Source organism: Chaetodon auriga, chromosome 7 (assembly GCF_051107435.1).
Source record: "Chaetodon auriga isolate fChaAug3 chromosome 7, fChaAug3.hap1, whole genome shotgun sequence".
In the NCBI taxonomy this organism is placed as follows: Eukaryota; Metazoa; Chordata; class Actinopteri; order Chaetodontiformes; family Chaetodontidae; genus Chaetodon; species Chaetodon auriga.
In genome coordinates, this window is record NC_135080.1 from 25,742,714 (window position 1) to 25,767,080 (window position 24,367).

General features: G+C 41.9%; 1 protein-coding gene across 2 annotated transcripts in view; it reads right to left on the bottom strand.

Moving 5' to 3' along the window:
• bcas3 (BCAS3 microtubule associated cell migration factor) overlaps positions 1-24,367 on the bottom strand; it is a 332,868-nt gene that overhangs the window by 116,120 nt on the left and 192,381 nt on the right. The gene's annotated exons all lie outside the window — the stretch shown is intronic.

Here is a 24,367-nt window from a genome sequence, read left to right on the forward strand (position 1 = left end):
GAGCCATGCTCAACTGTCATTTATGGTAGTCGAGACCCATAATCAAGCTCAGACAACTCAGCCGCCACAACACTGTCAAAACCGTCACGTTGCAAAGCAGAGGAACACACTCTGGTTGGTAAATCACATTCTCTGTGGTTGCAAATGTGCGGGAAAAAGCTGACAGCCAACTCCATCTTGAATCTCTACTTTCCTTTGATGGGCCAACTGTAAAACATCTCGTCGGGGCTCAGTGGTTGGGATTTTTGGCAAATGAGGATGACAACAAGCAAACAAACAAGTTTAGAGGGTTTCTCCAAAAGTTCTTTGATGGCTGTGTGATGGGCAGGGTGGGAGAGCAAAGAGGAGGGAAGGAGGATTTAGGAAGACAGGGATGGACAACATGGGAGGAAAGAGTGTTGAGAGAGGAGAGCAATGGTTTGGAAATTGTGAGGTAGAAAGTAGAAGAGATGAAAGGATTAAAAGAGGACACATGTTAAATAGTAAATATGAGGGAAAGTGTTGCCGCTAGGTTTGACCAGTGAGGGATTTTATAGGCCAACACTGAGACTATTTTTGGAAAAAGGCATCTGATATTTCCCTTTAGTGTCCAATGCATAAATAGTATGATATTCTCCCTACAAATGAAAAGGTGAATTCATGAGCAATAGAAAACATTCCTGCTCAAATTTTCAGTCAGGTCACATAATGGTGACATCTTTAAAGCCACTGACTTTAGAGAATCCTCATAAATAAAGGGAAAACTGACTTGGCTTGGCAATGCTAACTTTAGCAGCTGGGACAACAAAATAAGCAATCATTATCATAGTTCAGAAGGCCAGATAGTCAAAGTTATGTTTATTGTGCTGGATGCAAAAAACTGCAAAGTTGAACTAACGAGTGGATTCGCCATGCTGTTTGAATCAGCAAGAGAGGAATAACAGAAAACCTGTATGTATTTTACCAAACTTTCTTGGCAAGGACGATGGATTACAGTTGTGGCCAAGCACAGGGGGGAAGGCCAGAAACGTTACATAAGTTAAGACACAAAGTTTTGTTATGGCAACTTGGAAATTAACATTATTAGTTGATTTTAACTTGTTTAAAAGAAATCAGCTGTGAAATTGGTGACAATCGGGTCTGTGTCTCCCAGCCTCCTGTGCTCCTGTGTTCGGGTCTGACATGTCTCAGTTCTGTATGGGTCTGGGTTCCAACTTTCAAATAGTAGATAAATGCCTGACCCGAATCCCACAGTTCGGATTCGGGTCAGGCATTTCTCAGTTGTGAATGGGTCCAGGTTCAAATAATAGATGGGTCCAGTTCAGTCCCTGGTAGTACATTTTTCTTGAGTTTGTACACAAATTTTTGTTGCTGTGAAGACCTCTAATTTGGGGTGCTTCTGTGGCTTTGGGGTTAAGATGTCAATCATGAACCATAACGTCCCCACTTGGTTCGGTTGGGGATCTTTGTTGCATCTCTGTACTTTGTAATACAAGTTATGGTGTTACGGTCTCAAAATGCTTCAAATAAAGTGCTTGTCGGATTGTTTTATCAAATAGCTTCGAAAAATCATTGGACACTTAATGCAAACTAGCTAGTTTCAAGCATTTTACAAACAACTGTTACCCACAGCACCCAACCAAGAGCTACATCCTACGTCTACATCAAGCTCACAGTTCCTGAAAAAGAGATTATCATTCCAATGCATTAACTGTAAGTTTCATGCAAAAACAAATAAACACAGCCTAGGATAAGAAATCAGTCACTACTTTTCTAGGCTTTGCTGCCCTAAAGCACTACAACTATGATATCACAAGTGGATGTCACAACATTTGTGCTAACCTCTCATTAAGTGCTGTTGTAATTAAAACATCAATACATGTTAAAGGGTAAACAAAAAACGAGGTTGGTGAAAGAGGAAAATATAATATGGAGAGTGGCCCATTTTCATCATCAACAGAAGTGAGCATCGTGGTCCACTGACGTTGCCATTTGTCGACTCATTGGCCTAAAATGCTGAGTGACCCTAATGCAGGGTCATTTTTTCTAGGCCCTGCTGTCCTCTTGGGTCAATGCTACACTGTCCTGGGGAGAGGCCAGCGCTTGCATGAATAAGTAAAGACCGTTGGGGGACCAAAGTCCGTTGGCTGACGTTTCCACCCCACTGAATTTTAACACATTAGGAAGCCCCACTGCCAGTAATGAGCCAGAGACAGAGGGATGGGGATGGAGGGGGGATGTTGAGGGGTGAGAGAGTATACTCACATCCTCAGAGCATAATTCCCAAAGCACACTAGACTGTGTCACTATCAACCTGTTATTGTTGTGCAAATGTTAGATCTCATGTGAAAAAAGATGGCACTCCTGATTGGTAACGTTTTACATGAAGTGCTGGATTTTTTTTTTTATAATTACAGCGTAAGTCCATAGAGACAGATAAACTTTGATTACACTATAATCACTAGACAAGCATACGTATCATTCTGTAATGATATAGCTGCCATGGCCTCAAATGTGGATGCAACAAGCTTATGATTCCTTACATGCATTTTTTTCATAAATGGTCAGCATGGTCTTATACTGTTCCACTGAGTCCATTATCAGTGTGTTGTCATTGATAAGAACTTGCTGGTAATGTATTCCTACAAAAAGCCTGTATGGGTCATATAGGAAGCCACTGAGGAAATATTGAAGTATGAGGGCTCGTTGGATTATTCATCATGTTCATATATAATTACGGACCCAGCTATGACTGGCATTGGTGCAGCAAACTTTATGGTCAGTGACGCTGTAATTAAAATAGAGGTTTCAGGTCGTTTCAATTCACTGAGTGTTTTCAGAGGATTCATCAGGCTCTGACCAAGGGAGTTCATACTGTAGCCAAGGTTGTGTGTGTTGTTCTTCAGAGAAAGAATGTGTGTGTTTTCTCCTCATCTCAGCCCCAGTGCCCCTGTGCCCTGGCCTCTCTTCCTCCCCCACTGTGTGCGAGTTTATTCACAGGAAATGCAGGGGAGCCTTATGGGTGGCTGGGCTGATGCGAAGCGACGTGGCGTCTCCAGCGAGCCGGGAACTTAGCATGTCAGGCAGGTCAGCACGGGGCAAGCAGACAGTCGATAAAATATTCAATACAGCACTCCCAGTTCATGGATCTAATACCTCAGAAAAGGCCCTGCTCCAAAATCCAAAGGAAAAAAAAAATCATCATCTCTCCAGCCTCTTCTTCTCACAGCAGCTGGCTGGGTGGGTTCATCAAATTCAGGGTGTAAAAGTCTCTTGTCAATGAAGATCTAACTGATTCTGGTGGCAAAGCTTGAGTGGACTCATCTTTGCAGGATGACTTATGGATTCCCAACCCCTCCCTTCCCTCATTTCAGGGAGGGAACGCAAGACTTATTCAGAGTGAAAGTTCAAAAGTGCATCACGACCTTTCTCAGCCTAGGTGCTGGTATCCGAACACAATAGCCAAGTGTTTTTGTCCTACACATCTTGTTTCATAAAAAAATATTCTCTCACTCTTTTCCTTCTTGGTTGCACTTTTCTTTGGCTTCTATTTCCTGTGCCCTGCATCTTTCCAGAGCCCTGGGGGCGAGAAGAAAACATACGGCAGAGTTTGACAGTGCGGCGAGTGGAGTCTGGAAGGGCTGGCCCTGGAATGTCTTGTGTCAGTTTAGCGCAATGGGCGCTAATCCCAATTAGCATCACTCAGCTGCACTGAGGGCGCATCACATCGACTCAGCCTCTGCTTAGACAGGCGCCCTCCGTGGACCGGGCGGATACAGTGAAACACCAGCTGCTATCGGCCTGTTTTGCTGATTAACCCAGACACTAAGATGTCGTTGCTGTGTCTTTTGACTCCCGAGCCGCCGCCGCCTCCTCCCTTTGTTGTCTTCGGGTAGCTTCCGTCTACTTACATTTTTAACAAGCGTCTCCTCTGTCTCCATCTCTTTTATTGTGTCGTCTGAGTGCGTGGTATTTTATTACTTACACTGCATAGATTGGTTGAGTACACTGGATCAGTGTTACCCACTCAAACGGTTTTCCTTTCTCCCCTTGAATAATTAATGAAAATGGATGGTTAAGGACAAAGGCAGTGAAGACTCCATTAAGGGGCGAGATGTTGAGAGGTGCTGACTTCATCATTGGAGTTGTTAGTGCCAGGGGTAGTGATTCAGACAATATTCTTCGACGGACACGGAACTCCCGGCTTCTGCACTAAACTATGGTCACTAAACAAGTACTGTACATTTCTTCAGCAGGGGTTGCTCCCTCCAGAGCTTGTATTGTTTTTAACAGTTGTCATGCTGAGCAGAGATTCCTGGCAAATATGCTTTCACTGGACACCTGCATGGGGTTTGAGCAGACTAAAAACAAAGTGTTTGGACTAACAAGGTAATGTGGGCGAAGGGGGTGGGGTGAGAACGCAGCTTTTATGGAGTACAATTGGGAGCTAACCTAAGTGATAAAAATAGCTGGATCTGGCTGTAAGGGGGTTTGTTTTTGCTTTTCCAAAGGCACGTCATAATACATCCCAGAGTTTCAGGGCCCTGCAGCTTTCAGATATCTATAAATAAATGCTTTCCTGAGCTTTACCTCTCTCTCTTTCACTCGCAGACACACACTCATGCAGGGGCTGGAGCCGAGTAAATAGCCCCCGTCTGATGAAAAACATTCCAACACTACCAACACCGTGAAAGGGGAGTGGATGGTGGATGGGGTGGCAGTGGTGGGGCTTTTAAAATGGACTCAACCGCCTGTTTTCCCCCAGCACTATTTTCACTGCCACCATTTTCACAGAGAAAGAAGCCCTCAGCTCTCTCTAAGGGCTTACTGTGCTTAGTTGCAGACAGAGATGAGCTAAGTCTCTTCTTGAGCACTGCGTGTTCCAGACTGGGAGGAGGAATTAAATTTAACCCCCTCCCACATCACGTATTTTATGCTGACTGGTCCTGCCAAAGAGAGGTCCTCTCCAAAGGGCCATCTTTTGGTGAGTCCAGGACATGATAACTGGATGAGACTCAACCAAAATACCAACTTGTCGGACACAAGCAAAAGTTGTAGTCATTAAAGCGTAAGTAACAAATTTAAAATTTGACTTCAGAGCTCCTCCAATGGCTAAGTCTGAAAAAAACAAAAACAAAAACCCAAGTTCTTTCAAGAAATATATCACAATATCTTTTACTGATTTTCTGCCACTTTGCTTGCCTAGTTCGTAAGTCACCATAAATTAAATGTCCCCTCTCTTTTGCAATGCTTTTGGGGGGCCAGTAAAAATCTGTTCTCTTGAAATAGACACAATAGATACAACTCATGCGGAGTAAAATACTCAGTCAGGTCAATGAATACTGAGGTGGAATAACTAAAAGTAACTTTCAAATAAGTACAATTAGACAAAAAAAGACACTCAATCACATGAGGTGGAAGTAAATGCAATCCGCTGCTGTCACTCATGGAAGTTATAGGAGGAGGGGTTGGTGTTGCTGACTTCAGGAATGCTGTCGGTTCAGAGTTGTAAACGGAGTTGGCCTTCTCCAACAATGGGGCATATTTTGCGAGATGCTGGGAGTCGATAGCAGGCGTCCGTCGTGACAAAGGGCCACTTCTCCGGCTCCGTGAGAAAGGCATGTTAGTTCAGCTCTTTGATACAGGACACTGTTTCTCTGACCACCATTCATTACCATGTACAACAGACGACTCAATGGACATTGCGCATTAGGCATAACTTGGCCCTCCTACGCGCTCTCAGAGGCTGTATTATGGAGGCCTGAGAGCAAGGCTTCTCTAAACACTCTTAGGTGTCTCATAAAATGAGCTTGGACTGTAACACAAAGCTTGGGATATGAAAAAAACTTGACCTCTGTCTTTTTCAGCCTCAGTTTTACTCAGTAGTTGAGACATGAACTGTCTTGAAGCCCAACGCTTTGGTGGAGCATCGGAAGAAAAACATGGCAGAGGCATCCACATTTGTTTCCACTTACGTTACATGATCTTTAAGAGCCTAATTTGAACAAATCCCTTGCTTTAACCACACACTGTACTTTCTGAGAGGGCTCTTAACATATGTCCGCTGGGTGTTAATGTCATGCTCAGAGAAAACAGCGGCGATGGTCAGGGCTGGGTAGAACACACCCTATTTCTGGCCTGAAATACCGCAAGTCTTTTATTAAGAAACTGAATGAAATGAAGCAAGAGCAACAAAGGCTTTGAGGACCCTGTCATTTCTGGGCCGCTGTAACATTTCTCCAGCTGTCTGAATACAGTTTCTTTTAGATTTTCAACACTTTGCAGTACAAGAGTGAAAATGCTCCCAAAGGGGGGTAATTTGGATCCAATGACATTGGATCCCCTCATCACAAGTAAATTAAAGCTGGAGTTGTTAATGTTGGAGAAAGTAAATCAATCAATAAATCAAGAATCCAGTCTTATGGAAGCCTCCAGTGTTGTACAATGAAACTGGCAGGTAGGCCATCCAATCATGTCAAATGGGTTGAATGAAATGACTGGATGTACTACAACAGCTGCAGACCGGATTTTTTTTCTTTTTTCTTTTGTCAGAGCATTTGATTTACTGATTTGTGTCGGGATATAAAACCAAAAATTATTTAGAAAGAATAAAAAAGCACAAGTACACTAAAAAAATCCAAAGGCTAAAAAGTAATTTCAGGACAACCGTTCTGTAGTTAAGCCTGCAAGTGTTTTTGTACAGTAGAGTACAGGTCATTAAAAGCAACGTGTGAAAGGGGGTGCATGAGGGTGGTGAAAGAGTGCATTTAAAAGCTGTCAGAGAGGCAAGTGCCCGGGGTTAAAGAAGGTTGCCTGGGGCTCTTCCACCACATGAAGGCTGCACATTTTCTATTGCTGAGCTACCTCTCTTCAGCTCACTTTGCTCTATCTCCCACCGCTATGTGGCTGTGCCTCCAGCTTGTGGCACTTCCCCCAGCACACTGTGAGTGTGCCACAGCTCTGGGGAATGCCAGCACCATGTCAAAAGAAAGGAGAGAGAGGGTGAGAAAAAGAAAAGGGGAGGAAAGGTGCTGGTGAAATGTTAATGTCTTGTCCTGTTCAATATCCATATCTTTGGTCAGGGGATGGCAGCCGCCCTCCCTTTCATGCTGTGATGCAAGAATACATGAAACGGTGGGAGGCACCGCATGTGGATCAGAGTTAACCTTGTCCCTTGTTTTTCTCAAGCGTGCATATCCACACACCCTCCCATACACAGACAACATAAACATTTCATGTTTGGTTAGTAACCATGCATGAGGAATTCCCCCACCCTGTTGGTGTGTCATGTTTATATTGCCTTCTTGCTGGAGTGCATTGTGCAGAAAAAGCATCCTCAGTACTCCTCCTTGGCTTCTAACCTGACCTCTTTCTCTTTTACACACACTTGCAATCTACCTGAAGGCGAGTCATAAGTTTCTGAGACACTGGCTAAGTCCTATCACACCAGGAGGGGGCTGCTGAGGGATCCACTAGGTTATTGTGTGTCTGGTCTGGGGTGGAGGTCACCCAAAGTTACAGGAAGGAATCCTGAGGATGGCTGGAAGAAGAACAGGGATGTGAATATGTGTATGTGAAAGAAAAGGGGTGGAGGTGGGGGGCGGGGGTGTCGGGGTAATGTCTGGCAGATGACAGATCTGTGAATTCTTTCCTATTGCCCACAAGGCAAAAGAAGCGGTGGTGTGGCGGTCACATCTTCAGAACACTTACAGTCTTTATCCTGCTCTTCTTCCCCCATCCTGGGGGGCTCAGCCTACTGATTACTACACAGGAGGCTATTCAGCAGCTGCCCCTCCTTTTCGCCTCCCTCCTTTCACACGCACACACACACAGACACAACAGTCCCCCACCCTCAACCGATCTTCCCTCTTCTTCTGGGATGATTGGAAATCATATTTAACAGTGGTACAAACATAGTGGGAAGCGTGACGACAAAGGCAGGTCCGTTTTTGGCGCAAGCATCTTTTTGTCGCTTGGCACAAAAGCGATCAGTTCAACGCCTTGCCCCACAACAGCGTCACACGGTCTTTTAACCCCCGACCCACCCAAGTCTCACCCACCTCCAAACCAAAAGAACGCCAGGATGATACACCAAAACCACACAGAGACACACTCTAAAACATACTTTGTGCTGGGCCCTGACAGGCCAGCCAAACACAAGTCTCCCTTAACACTTCAATCAAATTCTCCACCCCTGCAGCGATACACCCCTCCCTCCTGAAGACTGAAATGAAGTTGGTGAATCGTGAACAGTACAATCTGTGTTTTCAATGCCGGAACCGCTCCCCCCGCTGCCCACACGCCTGCCTGACTTTTAGACTTTTAACTCTTATCCAGGACAGTTGTTGTCTATGTGAGTGTGTTGTGGTGGGCTGAGAGGGGGCCAGGCTGAGGCAGGGACAAGGGGTAACAGAGAAAAGGGCAGTCAACAAAACTCAATTGTCCTCAGAGTGGTGGTAATTGCATTTGATTAAAATAATGACAGGGTGTTGGGTCAGAGTGGAGGGTCCCTTGGTGGGAGTGTTGAGGGCCTGATACCGAAACTGAGAAGGGGCAGCCAGAACAAGTGTCACAGAGAGAGAGCGACAGCAATGTGGGGTTCATCATCATAAAGCTGAAAGTGTGGCACTCACCTGTATTAGCATGAGACCAGGCAGGGGGCAGCAGCACATGGAAAAGAGAAAGACAACAATGATATTCTTGGATTAGTCAACAGTCAACTATAATATATATATATATATATTTTTTTTTTTTTACCACAAGCATGATATCTGGTGCCCCACAGTACACATATGTATTTTCCTCCCACAGAACCAAAACAGCATCAATCCAGTTCTTACTCAGTTCTGACATGTAGTCAACATTTGCACATTATTGTATTCCTGAAAGGGCCATCTTTACACCAAGAGATGGCCTTAAAGTGAAATCTAAGACAATACACAAGGATAGACTGAGTTATCTGGTCTTTGAAAGCAAAAGCACTCAGGTACTATCAGTTAAATGAACTCATTAAGCAACAGATGCTGCCTCTCAGTTTCATATTATCATATATTATTGGGCAGTTAATGCTCATTTATAGTCTTGTAGCTGTGTGCAGTGGAGCTCCTGGTAATTATATTATGTTATATTATCTTATATATGTTTAGTTAAATATAGATAACTAAAACTATTTGTCAGTGCTTTGGGAAGGATATTTGTCATAATTCTGGAGCAGAGAATGAAGTCGTACCGTAATCATCCATCCTGTCCCTAAGACATCTGGGATGGTATACTGTCATGCTGATTCTGCTGCTACTGAACTGTAATTACTTTCACAAACACAAGGGGACTCTTGCCCAGAAAACACTGATTGTTTTAAGTGTTTGAATGACCAATGTTGTGGTAAAGACAGTCTCAGAGGAAACTTAACTTCTGTTGTGGAGACTCACTAATATTACTTTCTCCCTATGCCAAAATCCAAACTGTTCTCAGACAGTAGACTCATATACAGAGCAGCATGAACTTCCACACTGAGCCTGTCCTCTGCCATGACCCACAGCGGCCAGCGGCGGTGTTAAACAGCCTCTGCTTTTGATGCACACTGAAGCCAGAGAGAATGAAAGGGATAGAAGCTTTCTACAAGTGGTCCGACAGCGCTAAGTGTCTCTGCTCCCTGTAAAAGCAGCGCTCAAGGTCGGAACAGGGGACAGAGAGAAGAAAAGAGCAAGAGAGAAAGAGTGTGTGTGCGTGTGAGATGTGCGTTAAGGCCATGGAGGATATGATAGCCGGTAGGGATGTCAGGAGCCTCTGAAAGGAGGATGTCTAAGCCAGGCTCAGACTCTCATCTCCTCACACTGCCTCGCCCTTTCCCAGCATCCCTCTCTTCGTTTATCCCTTACACCTTCACAGGAAGTTCAGCCTAGCCCTGGAGCAAGAACCCCCCCGCCCTCCAACACTACCAGAGCACTGGTTCACACAAAAGGAGAGGCAGCGAGTGTGTTATGCATTAAGGGTCACATAGATGTCAATGAGCCTATGAGGCCCTCTTCTACCACTACCGTCCCTGTACACAGAATGCACAATAAGACTACAAGCACTTGTCCTCCGCTCTATCAATATGAAACCATGTTTACTGTAAAACAAGCAAATATACAAATAAACACTACAGTAACAGCAGCAACAGCAAAAGAACAAGCTTTCTTGTTTTCCCCCAAAATGTACAAGGTGATATTATACTGACTGGTGAGCAAGGCCAGACAGACCTCTATGAAATTCTGACTTGACTGAAATAGTATAGCACGTTCAGTGGGTATTCAATCATACTGGTTGTCAATGGAAAGATTTTCATATGAATTTGAAAACAGCATCATTCCTGGATTCTATTGTATATTGTGCATGTTTTATTTGTATTCTGGTATTGTGGTTACCTTGGATCACAGTTGTATAATGTTGGTTTGAAAAGGTTTTCAAAGACACAAATCACAAATAAAACAACGACTGAAACATTACCTGGAAGATGAAAACATTGACAGTTATAGCAGTATTTTAAGACATAATTACAAAATGTTGGCACAGTTGCAGCTGAATTCAGTCCAAAACTATTAGCATCATCTTTCATAAAGCCACGGCGTCTCTGTAGACTAACACTTGACTTTTATCTCCTCATTTAGGTGGTAGGTGATGTGCTCCTACTCGAAAATGTAATTACACACGGAAATACCACATAGAGAATGCAAGAATTGTGATTTATTGGCAATTTTAGAGTAGAGGTCACAACTAAATAGTTGGCAAATAAAAAGGGGGACAGGCATTCCCATGGATCATGTAACAGGGCTGTAATTGCTAAAAAAAAAATTCACATTCGATTGTGAAAATGAATATTCAAATGTGGGGGAAAAAAAAGGAGCACTGCCGCGGTGGATGCACTGAATGCACTGTATGAAGGAGTCATAAAACCAGAACTCCCATTGTCCAGTAATTACCTTTGTTATGTTTTTTCTGTTGGAGTGTGATGGCTTTGGCGAGAGCGATATAGCGGCTGTTTCTGGTTAAACAAAAAGGATCTTATTCTTTAACCAAAAGGTTTATCTCTGTGGGTATCCTTTCCATAAAAGTTGTCAGACACTTAGAATAACAATGTGAGTCTGTCTGTGACAAAAACAAGCACTTTTAGTGGACGTGCATTGATGGTGAACGAACGCCTGGAGGGATTAATTGAAGCTCATTTTGCAGCTGCGGCACTCTCGCTCAGTACTGGACCAATTTCAAAAATTTGCCTCTTAGTCGCAAAAATTTGGGAAATCAGGTCCATAAACAGATAATATTTGACCAAAATTTTTCCAATTGGTCCAGGACATCGAGATCTTCCAGCAAATGACTGACTGAGATGCAGTCCAGCGTGCTCCTCTGTGCATAACTAACTGGTTACTTATCAGTTAATGGCTATCAGGCTATCAAAAGCAAAATTCACAGAAACTGACAACCCCGGTCGGAGTGTTTGTAACACTGACAAAACAAACACTTCGTGGATGTACTTTGACAGTGTGCAAACACATTGAGGGATTGCATTGCAGTCTGTTTCATGGCCGCCAACTCTCACTCAATACTGAACCACTTTCAAAAATTGGTTTCCCCATTTGCCACTTACACACAAAAAACATGGGCAAATCTGGTCCAGTGTAACTGTCTCCATGTTTCCCTCTCCATCCACCTCAACCTGGTTTGTGTTCAGCATCTTAGCACAAGAATGGCTGCCATGCATCACCCAGTTGGGTGCTACACATTGGTGGTTGAGGTGAGCCCCCCTCCCTTCACTGAAGTGCTTTGAGTATCATGATAAAGAATATAAATTGTAAACCACCAACAACATGTTTCTCTTTATCAGAAAGTCTGAAAGAAACACTCAATAAGAACTTGCATAGAGTTACAGAAGTATTGTGGAACAGCGACTTGACAGGAAGTTACTTTGGGACTGCTTACTTTACAGCTTGAAGGGAAATATTAACTTCATCAGACTGTGTATTCCTTCATTGTGGAAATGACGCTATGAAGAACTGTTTATTTGCAGAGAATACATCTTTGCACCAGGAGAGTGTGTGTATGAGTGCGAGGACACTAGGGCGACACATGGGACAGTGTTTACATGGGTGTGTTCAGCCATGTGTGGTGGCCGGTCTTCCCCCCTCTGGCTTGGCCTCCAAAAGCCCAGTGTGGGAGAACTAAAAGTTCAAGGTCCTCCTCACTGTGCAATGCCTGTATCACCCTCAGTGTCTAAATATTTACTGTCCAGCAAGTCCAGGCTGGAGAGTACCGAGAAAAGCTGTTGTCTATCTATTAACACTTGGCTAAGATGATTCACATTGTGCAATGTGATGAATTGCTAACATTATGAGGCATGAAAAATTCATTCTGAAAATATTTAGAATTAATGAAGGCTGCAAATGAGGCATGATGTAATAAACACATAACTCTTTGGAGTTGAAAACTTTCATATACCGTTTCATATAACTAACCTGAATAGAATTTATTGTACATGAGCTCTTTGGGTCTGAAGTGCTTATGAATTTACTTTTGACCATCTCATTGGACTGTGTGCAAAGATGCAGTGCTTTTAGAGTTAGATTAATACTAGTGACTAAAAGTCAGGGTATGTTCTTCCAAGCCAAGCGTGTCTCCACCACTCTGCCAACTCCAGCATGGAGGATCGCAATGAAGCCCGAGGCAAAAGTCATCTAGAATTTTATTCATTGTTTAATCTCTTCAGTCTGAGTGAAAAGCTACACAAACCTTTATCTTACTGGGAGAAACTATAGAGCACAGCAAAATATAAACAGTCATGTTAGAGTGAATCAATTCATAGATCAAATTCACAATAAATGTGTCATCAGTCTACCTGATGTCAAAAATATCAGAAAAAAAAAAAAAAAAAAACGTGCACACACACACACACACACACACACGCGCATACACACACACACACACACACACACACACACACACACACACACACACACACAATTTCTCTCTCTCTCTGAAATGCTATGATCAAAATTTCCGACCAGCAGCTAATTGGGAGTGCTATTATGGAGAGCACTGCTGTTGGTGTTGACAGGAAAAGTGAAGTGTTTTTTTGTTGGCTGCGACGATAAAGAAGGACTTTGTTCAAGAGAGATGAAAAAAAAGGGAGAGAGAGAGACTGAGAAAGAGGGTGAGTGAGAGAAGAGTGGAAAGAGGATGATAGAGGAGCAGAGAAGAGACCCAGAGAGGAGTAAGAAGCACATGCAGAGAATTAGCAGTTTATCAATAACAGCAGGTCAGTGTGTACAGCGTGTGTGTATGAAGAGCCTGAAAGGACAGGCAGAGGGTGTTAGTGTGGCTTTTAAGACTTTCTGGAACCTCCATTTTAATACAAGTCACATTTACAACTTCTCCGTGTTAGATTCTGTGGCTTAATGTCAGAAACCACAGATAGACGTGAAAAACAAAAAACAAGAAAACTCCCTTTCAGTTCAAATCCTGCTACTTTCCATTGTTTCAAGTCTTACTCATCCTGGCCTCTCAGAACATGTATTCCTCATTTTGTCATAATTTGGACATCTTGCAGACTTCCACATTACATATTATTAGTTACAGGCCTAAACATTTTAAACATAAAATATTCCTTGTACTCTTTTTATTTTATTCTGATTCATCCTTATTCCAATGAAAAACTAAACAAATGATAAACTAATAGTAACTTGAAATTGAATAAAATACTACATATAGTCTGACGTATTATCCATTAACATAAAGATAACGGATCACTTCAATTGAGATCAAAACCAATAACAAACAGTAACCATACCAAATAGATCAAGAACAAACACACTGTGGAACAAACACTGATACCAAAGTCCCCCTCCATTAAAACATTACTCTGAGCCCACTTTAAATCTCAGTGTAACACGTGGACGAACCAGCTGACTAGTTTGGGGCCTGTACTGAAGTTCAACATGCCAAAGATATCTTTTCGTTTTGTAGCTTCACTCAGACTGCAGTCATGCTAAGCAGTCACATGACGGAGGTTATCAACTCTGTAAGCCAACCCATATTTTTTCAATGTAGCCGCTGAGCGCATTCACATAAAAGGAGCGGTGTTTGAAGCATATGACCATTCACCAACACAGACAAGTCCACTGGCAGTAGAGAGTGTTATTATTTGAGAGCACTGTTGTTGTAATTTTAGGCTTTTTGTTTCAGCTGCAAACCCAGCGATGTCAAACAGACTTGGGAGTAAATAAAGACTAAATATAAAGACCCAAGTCAACACGGTATTTTCTTACTTTCATATATTATGAGTACAAGTACAAGGTGTTTATATACATATGGATCTGTTATCTGGACCATATCCTGCTCTGGAGCAGGTTAGTTTTGAAGCATTTGTTTCCATGGTGATGTCCCATGGCGTGCAAGAAGTGAACCACAACCCAGGGTCAAACCTGAAGTTACCTCGCTAACCCCAAAGTACCTCTGGACACCTCCAGTGCACGTGCGTTCACTTCTCAGTGAAGTCGGGGAAATCGTGAGCCCCGTTTGAAATGAACAGTATCTGCCCTGTACTTTCATACATTCTGGAATTTTTTTTAATTAGGGAGACGGAGTAGATGTAATCAGATGTAAAAGAACTTGCTTGAGGAAAAAGAACATTTGGGACACAAATTATTATTTAAGCAAAGTTTTGTTTTGTCTAAAGTGTGGGAGTGATCTTTAAGTCATTTAGTCCTTAAAATAACAGTAACAGCTGATTGCAGCCTTCCACACACTGTATGTGGATTCACTGATTTCCTCCAATCTCTTCAGATCGTTACCAAATGAATACTTCGGGGGATTTGGGGTGAATGTCAACATGACTGAGCACCTCCAATACATCACTTTTGGTTATGGGAACTTTTGCCATTTGTTATTATTTTGTCATCTTGCAGGCCAAACAATGAATCATAAATTTGTTTAGTTGATATGAAAATACTGCTTAGTTGTAGGCCTAAACATATTAAATTTGCCAAAGATTAAAAAAAAACAAAAAAAAAACAACGGAAGCAATTTGCAGGATTGATCAGAGCACTTAGTTCTCAGTTTGCTGTAAGTCAAACGTACCCCTGTCACACACACTGGCCTCATACGGGCCATTTAGTAATTTAGCATTAACCATAACTGGAACTATATCATTATTCTGGATTTTTGATATATCCACTGGGGCTCTGTCATATTTTACTAAGATCTTTTTGCATGTCCAATTTCTTATTTTCTTGTATTTATTTCCTTTGAATATGAGACTATAAGACTGTAACTACAGATTTTTTAATTTATTAAAACTACACTTCTTATTATCTCATTGGGAAACGTATTGCTTCCCCTGGCTCGAGGGTACCATCCTATTCTTTCTGCCGTGTTCACAGTGAATCATCAGATCCACTGAATCACCCCCAGCCACCAGAAAAAAAAAGCCTCCTCTGAGTGTGTGAAGGCCAGGACAAGAAGGCTCTTGAGGGAGAGACAGAGTGGACGACGGTGTTTGGAAGCTCCTGGAGTGTTTTTCTGGCTGAAGCTCCAGCCAGACTCCTCTGTGTCCTTCAGAGTAAAAACAAAAACATTTGGAGTGTACGGCTCACAGTTAGAGCACATCTCTTATTTGTTATCACTTATGCTCCAGGCCCGGTTTACATTCTCCTGAGTGTGTCCACTGGCTTGTTCATCCGGAAATTTGTCCCCGACGCCCCCTCCTGATTTAGATTTAGAGAGCAATAAAGCTTGCTGAGTTGTTGCCTTGGACAAATAAACTGACCAAAGTGTTGATGTAGAGATGTCCGAAAGAAACAACAAAAAAAAAAGTTTGGAAGAAAGAGGAAAGAGAAGGAGAGAGCGAGGGAATGATAGGCGCTGGTCTCTCGCTCCTTCCTGTGAAAGTTTCCGGCGAGGCAGTAAACATGGCAGCGTCTGTCTCCTGTGGGAGCTGAGGGAACTGTGTTTGTGTCAGAGTGTGTTGTCGAGAGGATCTGTGTGTTTATGGATGTTTGTGTGTCTGTGTGTGGTGATGTACTGCTTGTTGGTGCATGCATACACAGCCTGTGTGACTGTGTGTGTGTGTGTGTGTGTGTGTGTGTGTGTGTGTGTGTGTGTGTGTGTGTGTGTGTGTGTGTGTGTGTGGAGGTCAACAGTTCCTCTCCTCTGTGTGAGGGAGTTGCGCTGGAGCCAAGTGCCCAGCTGCTCATAGGTGTCTGTTTACAGGCTGATTCACGGAGCTAACAGGGAAGGCACACACAAACACACACACATGCATACAGACACGCATTCCTTGCATCACTCGACAAGAACTCTCACAAAACACGCAACATACAAGGTTTGCCCTAACAGCTTGTCAGGTAATTTCATTTGCTTCGTTTGTTAGCGTCCGCACTCGGAACATTAGGTATTTAACCACATTACTTCATAATTATATCACCTGAAAGAATTATCGACTTGGACTGACTTAATTATAGTGATTTCAGGGTTTACCTGCTTGACCACCAAGCAAATGTTTGGTAGTTATACGGTTTGTTCAATTACTCAGAATAACGTGTCATTGTGAACAACTCTGACTGGTACATCTGAAAGCTGCTATCCAAGAAAAACTTGTCAGCACCATGGGAGGAAGAAGTACACAGATCCTTTACTTGAGTAAATATACCGATTGTGCAGAGTTAACACCCTGCATTTAAAAACCTGCTTAAGTAAAAGAACAGAAGCACTGCATCATTATTTATAGTTAAATGTAATGTGGTCGCACAGTAAAATGTCACCTGTGAGTGATGTATTATTCTGCTGTGTGTGACATTATTAGATTGTTATTATTGATATTGATGCATTGGCGTATAAGCAGTATTTTACTGTGGCAGCAGGGTCACGTGCCAGGTTAACTACTCATATACTGTATACAGTTAGGTGGTTCATCCAATAGCTTCCATCCTAGGGGTCGAGCTATTCTAAAGATATATTGAGGAGTTGTGAGATGATTAATGGGAGAGGAAAGATGAAAAAAATAAAGTTCTGCTATGCAAATTTTGATTTTTTTTTTTTTATTAGTATTTGCTTTTTCAAGGGATACTGGATAATTTGATCAGTTAAACCATGTCAGAAATTTCTATGGTCGCAAGACAAAATAAATGGAAACATACATTTTTTTTTTTTTAAATGTAAAATCTTAAGCTGAAAAATAAGCAGTAACTGCTGTAGTCAGATAAAAGTAGTGGAGTAAAACCAACAGTATTTGCCTCTGAAATGTACTACGCTGTACAGTGTAAAGTAACATTAAATGGAAATATTCAAGTAAAGTTCTTCAGAATTTTAATGAAATAAAGTAATTGAGTAAATGTACTCAGTTACAGTCCACCACTAGTCAGCACTACAGTTTGTGACATAAATACATCCTGTAGCTCTGAACACACGGTCTAAAAAGGAATGTGTGTGTATTACCTAAAATTCTGACAAAGATTGTTTATATTAATAAACTACTTCTGATAATAAACTTGCTATATGTTAGCATACAGCGAGTAGGCAATAAGTATAAATAGCAGACACAGCTTCTAAAAGCCATTGTAGTCCAGACGAAGGGGGGCACTGCAACTGATTTTTTGGAGGATAGAGTTATTAACTTGATAAGTAGGTTTACAGTAATTTTATTCTTTAAGAACAATTTTGAGGTACTTGCACTTATATTTCCATTTTATGCTGCTGTATACAAAATTTCATACATTGTAGTATAATGAAGTACTATATGCGTTACAAGTATATATAAACTCAAGTAAGTTTGACCAGTTATGGCAGTAAAATGCCATTTATGTTTTAATGCAGATCCAATAATAAGATACATAGAATAATAGAACTCTCCATAAGGGCTTTTTCTGCAAGACAAGTACAAAAACAGTGACATGCTCAGTGACTCTCTTTCTAATCTTTATGATCAGCAGTAAAAGCCTAAAATAATCATGCCTTAATTTTCTCTTTCAGTGCAGATTAAATACAGGTAAGATATATATGAGACAACACTCAAATGAATTATGTTAAAACTGCTCTTTAACAAAGTTACAAAGTAAAGTCACAGATAATCAGCAATGAGTAAGATACTTGCTTATCATATGACAAAGAAAGAATAGTTTCTTTTCTTTTCTTTTCTTTTCTTGTCTTGTCCTTGTTTTGTTTTACTTTAATAAAATGTCCGGGGTTACGTGGACGTGATGCCAAGTCATAATGTGCGTTAATTTGAATTTTGTCTTGTTTACTGGGCTCTCCTTGCCAGCACCGGACCTCATGATTCCTGTCTGATTATTCAATTAGACATTTTGGTCTACATGATTACTGTGTACCCTCAGATGAAAAAATATTAACTACAGTTTGTCAGTAGTACAGACAGCTTGGACTCCCACACAGCGGACATCAATTTTGTACTGCCATGAAAATGCTTCATGATACGTCTGACATCAAAAGTTTCAGGTCAATGCAATGTAGACTGGCTTAACAGGCTTATCACATGCATGAGATCATATTTAGCATTATATTAATTATTGCTTTGCTCTACTGCTTTAGAATAACTTCTAAATCTTAGCAATGGAAGTTTTGAACTGTTTAAGGTTATATTACTATTACAAACATCACTGCCACTACTGATAAATATGTAAAATGGGTTTCAAAAGAACAAATTTTCCAGAATTTGACTAATCAATTGCTCACTACAAGACAAATAAGGAAATATTTCAAATAATTTCAAGATTTCAGATAAACGGGAAAGACCAAACCAATCTGACAAAAAATGATCTGCTTTATTGTGGGTAATTCTGTCAGCCAAGACTATATGTATTAGATTAATGTGCTGCAAAGAGGACTGTGTTATCTGTTGAGACGGCAGCAGCCATCCTCCGAGTGTAAGAGAGCAGTGTAATGAGTGTTGGGTGGCAGTGTGAGAAAGCGCAGGGCTGTGCTGCATCTAATTCAGCACGGCTGACAGCGAATGAGCTCGCAGGGCGGCCTGGCTTTTCTCATTAAAAGTGAGACCTTGTCGCTATTACATATGTTAATAGGTGAAGGGATTGTAGCAGCGCAGGCAGGCTGAGAGGGAGACCTGGAGGGCTAGAATTACACCTGTGTATGCGTGTGTGTGCGGTAAAGTGTCACACAGCTGGGGTTTAGGGGAGGCCGGTTCAAAGTAATATGAAGCGATGTCCAAATTGCAATCTTTTTTTTTTTTTTTTTTTGTGCAGAAGAAACCGTGAGGTGTGTGTATGAGTGTGTGCTCTAGAAATGCTTCAAAATATTTCTGGTGCAAAATAGTGAACCTTATGTTTTTAACAAAGGGCCGAATGGCTTTGCTATTCTTATTTTTGACCCACACTGGTACATACACACATGTGACATGACCCTGCTTGATGGCTGCTGGCTGAGGCCTCTCCAACAACACACTCCTGACCTCTCACCTTTCACCCCTCTCAGACCAAACTCTATTACCTCACAATTGCATCCTACACATGGTTTTCTGTATTGTGTGTGTGTGTGTGTGTGTGTGTGTGTGTGTGTGTGTGTCTGTGTCTGTGTCTGTGTTAGGGTTTGATGTGGCTTATAATGTTGTAGGCTAAAAGCCATAATCACATTTATTTATAATGACAATGAAGCTTCCATACTCTTCCATGAATTTCCTCTTTCATTCCCTTTTCACTCTTCTACCATTTCCTGTCTTTATTTGTCCACTTTTTCCTTCTTTCTTCTCTCTTTTCCTTCATCCCACACTCCCTCTTTTCATTTGTTCTCTCATTAATCTCTCGCTCCGTCAATATTTTCTTCACCACTCTTTCCTTTACTTAATCCTGCATTCCTCTAAAGCTTTCTTTTATTGCATCTTCCTTTCATTTGTTCCTTTTTTCATTCTTTCTGTCATTCTTTCTTTTGCAGTAGTCGTTCTGGTGTTTCAGTATATTGTGCCTACTGTAACACCTTTATAATTGTATTCATTTTCATTAAGAAGTAGGGTTAGAGGTTTCTGTTGGTTCAATCATGTAGTATTTGTTAATCCTAGAATAAATATGTATGAAACTACACATGCTATTTTAAATACAGAGAAGTTTGTGAATTTACTTTTGTGGGTGTTTGTTTGACTCTTTTCTCACCACATTTCAGATTTTCACTGTACACATTAAACTGTATAATTTCAAGAAATTAATATAGGAATGAATCCATACATATGCATCTATGTTCATTAGTGTGTGTGTATTTACATTTAGGAATCATTTATACAATGTTTCCTTGCCTAATGGCCTTGTAGTACATGCACGTCTGGATGGGAAGTTGACTGGTGTGTATATTGGGATGCTTGGGAGCGAGAGACAACAGCACCCCAGGACACTGATCTGCCCTGGACCCCAGAGGTCATGAGTTCTGACCTTTAGGAAGCAGTCAGCAGCGAGCCCACAGGGTTGCAGGTAGGCTTGGATTACTGCAAACACACAGGCACACATACACAGCACAATGGTAAAACGAGTGATATATCAGAAAGCAGCAGCATGTGTACACACACTCACACACACGGATGGCTTGAGGGGAAATCAAGCTGTCGCCTCTCAATGACCTCTAACAAAAGGACCATTGAAAATAACAAGACAGGCTCTCAGAGTGGCAGTTCAAGAAAAAGTTTCCCTTTGTTACTCCAGGCAACATCTCAGCACCACGCCATTCAAACACCAGATCCACTCAGCAATGCCAAACTGGTTTTAAATGGGTTCACTGCACTTTGAAGAGACAGCCACTGGATACTGGTATCGGAAAACTGACATCTGAGTTTGGCATTCTAACCTACAATCTGTTTCGACACTGCATATCACAACAATAAAGTGTGCAACAGAATATGACACTTTAAAATGAATATGGTTTCCTTTCAAATGGCTGTGCAGATGATTTTTACATCAGTAGAACTACCCAGTGGTTATTCTTGGGTTTTATATGGCCTTATAAAAGTTTGAAACTCGCTGGAGTCTATGCCGATGCCCTTACATAGGAAGTGACGGGGGTTTGGCTGGGGTTCAACTCACTTTATGCCTCCACCACAATGTTTACTGTTTCAACATTGGTCAAACAGTGGAGTCCCATCCTTGAGACATGTATGGGGCTAATCATTTTCAAACCCAACCGAGGACTTGTGCTGCCATTAAATGCAGAATAAGGTCTTAACATGATATGAAAAACTTTTTCCAGGAGGGGGTTACCAGATTTAAAATCCTCTGAGTCAGTCCACCTTTATGTTGGATGATGGAGCTTCTCCCATGGCACTGTTCCCCATAAGATCTGCATTAAGGTATCCATTCAGTTCCCAACATAGTTTTCCACTTAAAGGTTACTTTTGAGCTGAGTCTGTGAGCTACTTAAAGATGCAAGTTCAACTTTCTGAGCGCTAAAAGGTAGGCAGCTGTAAACCAATACTCTCAACAGGCTTTTCTTGGCTCCAGTATGAGCAGTGTGTGCGCCTTTACGTCCAACCAATGGTATAGATGGAGAGGGTCATCAATTCTTATTTAAGACCAATCTATTTCATATGACACCCTCTTATTACAATAAATTGACTGGTCATAGCCGTTTTGCAACGGATGTCGAGTTGGTGTGTAATTTCCCAGTGGCTCAATTTAAGATAATGGTACACTGTAAGAAGTTGAAAGAAACCTAAGCTTTTTGCCTCAGTAGTTTTCAAACATTCAGTTAGGCATGATATATGAGCCAAAGGCATCGACAATATCAGAATTTTCAAAAGTGGTGGACAGAAAATAAACAGCAGGGACAGAACAGGGGGTGAAGGAGCTCACACAAATATCAATAAACACTCCTCTTCCGTCTCGGAAGCTTCCTGCTTTATTTGATTAGGCTGAAGACGGAGGGAGGGTTGGGGGTGAAAAACAGAGCAGTCATGCTCTTTTGCTTTTCTTCCTCCTTTCCCTTCCTCCGCAATCTTCAGCCTCCCCTTAATGGGAATGGGAAGTTTGGGAAGTGGAGGGGAGGGGGGAGGGGGTGGGTTGCAGCTAGCCTCAGCCTAACCTCCCCCATCTGGACTGGGGAGGGGAGGGGGCGACTTGCCAGCCTCCAGGCTACTCCCAACCCTTCCCAGCTGTTGGCTGTTCAGGGACAGAGGGTTTTTTCCCCCAAGTGTGTGTTTTTGGTGGGCTTGAGAAAGCATTTTTTTTTTCATAAACAATTGCCATATCCTCCACCAGCTGCTGACCCCACGGCTCCTGTCCCTGAGCAGAGCTCGGGAAGCAGGCAGAGGGGAATGGTTTTCATTTAGAAGACTCTGCTTTGCAGGGGAGACTTGCTAAAGGGTGCTTGGCCCCACTGCTGTTAGCACGCTAGCTATAATGCAGAAGCTAGATAGGTCACTGACTGGGAGCAAGAGATGTTAGCTGATAGCAGCCACAGTGACAGCACAACTGCTATCAGCACCTTGTGGATTATAGGATGGAGCTGGAGGCTGGAGGCATACAGGCTCAAGTACCTTCAACAGCTCACTGACAGAAGCTGAAGCTGCTAAAATGCAATGAAGATTTCCTTTACTGTAGCATTAATTGACTATTTGACCACTTGGGGGTAACAGCTGAATAAGTTGGAAACAAAAATGATGGGTTACAGTTACAATGCTAACTGCTATCTACTTAATTTCACACTAAGCGCGCCACTTTGTTCAGCTGCAAAATCACCACTGATTATTGTAGAGCAACTACTGTACAACAACTTAAAATTACATCTCTAGTAATCAAAGCATAGCAAAGAGTGATGTTACATCTGGTGCAGCATTTGGGTAAAAAAACTACTGACAAGTGACGGGAACTAAGGGACCTGCAATAGGCTGTTTTATTGAAAGAGAAACAGTAATGAATGCTATCATACATGAATCAGCCCCTCAGTGAACACTCACACACCAATAGTACAGCATTGAGAGTAATTTGGCATTCAGTATTTTCTAAGGACACAACAAGTAGACTGCGGAGGCCCGGGGATCGAACCACTGACCTTCTAATTCGTGGACCACTGTGCTACCTCCAGAGCCACAGCCTATGCACACTGCACAAACTTATAAAAAGTTTAGTTAAGTTAAAACTTATACCTTAAAGTCCAACTGAAATCACATTTAGTCATCTCTCTTTGTTCTTAAAAATAATGTCAACAATATGCATGGGCATGATGTTGTCTGTGTTTGATTGACAGCTGCTGACAGGCTGCCAGAGTGCCATTGTTACAGCATAGGGGATGTGATTTGTTTATTTTTAACAGGAGTGATGGCCAAAACCCTAAACCAACTTGATATTAACACCTAACCCTAACCCTTTAGTAAAACTTATATCCGTAACCATTTGTTTGTTTGTATTTACAGCAGAACAGATGTTAATGAATGATCATAGAAACATTGTAGGAATACTACAGGCAGCAGTGTGTCTCTATGATCCTCTCACTCTTCTGCAACAACACATAGCTACTTGTGACTTTAATCGTGAAGGTGATGCTACTCAAAAGAAAAGTAAAGCTGTAATATTGCATAGTGTTGGGGATTTATAGTGTAATATACATGAAACAACATGAAACTGACAGAATGGCAGTGCTAATTATAAATCCATCTGTGATTTCAGCACTATGGACAGCACCATGGATTTATCAATAAACAGCACAATAATGGTATTTGACCGAATTGATACAAAAATCAGGGACCATCATGAAGCAAAATCAGTTGGAATTTAACTCTAGCTAGTAACTACTGGGACATATGACACAACCTGTCTGTACTAGCTCACACTGCAGCCACACTGAGTGAGGCTTAAATTTACAGATGGCTGATATAACAGCCTGGTGGCTCTTTATCTCTTTAAATGGCAGGTAGTGTAGTGGGGCTGTAGCAGTTTTTTTCTTTTTTTTGCTCACATGTTGATCCATTGTAATACATTGTAAAACAAAACATTGGTTAGTGCAGCTTTAAATAAATCCAATCTTTGAAAATAATATCTGCCCAGCAACAGCAGCAGAAAGCAAAGAACCTCAGGAAAACCTGAAGTGTGGAGCACCAAAAGGTAGACAACAAAAGACAAGGTCCACCATCTGCAACAAACACGCAAACAAAAGCAAAAAACACCCAACTACTCCCCCCACCACCTCCCACTTTCCTGTCCTCAAACAGACATCCCACTGCATGTGTTGATGAAAAATGGATTGGATGCTTGTTAGTGAAGGCAGGAGCAGGTGCCAATGCAGTATGTATATCATCCGATGGCATGTTTGTGCTAATGTACTATGTATGAGGCGGCCGGGCCTCATGCAACATTCAGCAGGCCAGGGAGGCCGTAGGTGAGGCCAGCACAGCCTGCAGCCAAAGACGCCCGCA